Source organism: Pseudophryne corroboree, chromosome 1, assembly GCF_028390025.1.
Source record: "Pseudophryne corroboree isolate aPseCor3 chromosome 1, aPseCor3.hap2, whole genome shotgun sequence".
NCBI lineage: Eukaryota > Metazoa > Chordata > Amphibia > Anura > Myobatrachidae > Pseudophryne > Pseudophryne corroboree.
The window spans coordinates 322,270,232-322,271,261 of record NC_086444.1 but is presented as its reverse complement, the minus strand read 5'-3'; the positions used below and the strand labels follow the sequence as shown (position 1 = coordinate 322,271,261).

General features: G+C 42.0%; 1 pseudogene; it reads left to right on the top strand.

Moving 5' to 3' along the window:
- The first annotated feature begins 262 nt into the window (after nucleotides 1-262).
- On the top strand, nucleotides 263-381 carry LOC134948956 (5S ribosomal RNA; annotated as a pseudogene).
- The last annotated feature ends 649 nt before the right edge of the window (nucleotides 382-1,030 follow it).

The window sequence follows — 1,030 nt, the reverse complement described above, 5'->3', positions numbered from 1 at the left end:
AACATAGTAGTCAAACTGCCTGAGTGTGCCGCCAATATATAATCTGACGACAGTGCCTGCATAAAGACTTGGGCATATATCTGTTTCAGTTCTACCTTTGATCCTGTGTAATCTATTTTTTCCTATATCTGCAGACTCTCATCTATGATCCACAGGTTAATCCTGTGCCTAACGTAGACAGCAGATCTGCCACTTGCCTCTTCCTCTCTTTAAACCTTACTAGGTGCACTCTCATTGGTGAGTCGACCAATTCGTGTCCAACAATTACTACCATACCCCACCGATAGAGCCCGATCTCGTCCGATCTTGGAAGCAAAACGGTGGTGGGCTGGGTCAGTATCTGCGAGGGGGACCCCCAGAGAATACCTGGTGTTGTAATTTGTGACTCATCTCGACCATAAACCAACAGCAGGATCACCACATTCTTTCTTTACCCTTTTTTTCCATTTGGTCTTTCTCCCCCCTTTTCCTTCCCCTTCTCTTATCCCTTTCCTTCCCTTCCTCCACCTTCCCCCGCAATTCAACCTTGTTTTCCGTGGCTAGATTTCCTCCATATCCAGGATATTCCTAAAGCCCGTTATATACTATCACAAAGCATTACACACAGACACCTTCCCATGCATATGTAACTTACTAAGATTCATATGTGTGATACCGGTCCGATCATTTTTGACCCATTGAGGTCCTATTAAAAAACAAGCTTTGCTTGTGCTGGTTGGAGAGGATTTGGGTGTAGAACCCATGGGGTACATTTACTAACATTCGTAATTTCCGAAAAAAGGTCAAAGTTCAATCACGAATGACATCGAAAGTGTAAAACTGCAACTTTTTGAATTTGTTACGATGGATTTACTAAGCTGTCGTATTCGGGTTTTTCTTTTCTTCCGATGTCGATGTCATTCGTGTTTTTTTTTATTTTTTTACGGCAGTGATTAGCAAAACACTGCCGACTTTTTTTACAATCAATCTCGGCCGGATCTGTGTGATCCGTGCTGGGGTTCATTTTTTTTTTTTTTTTAATTAAACAATG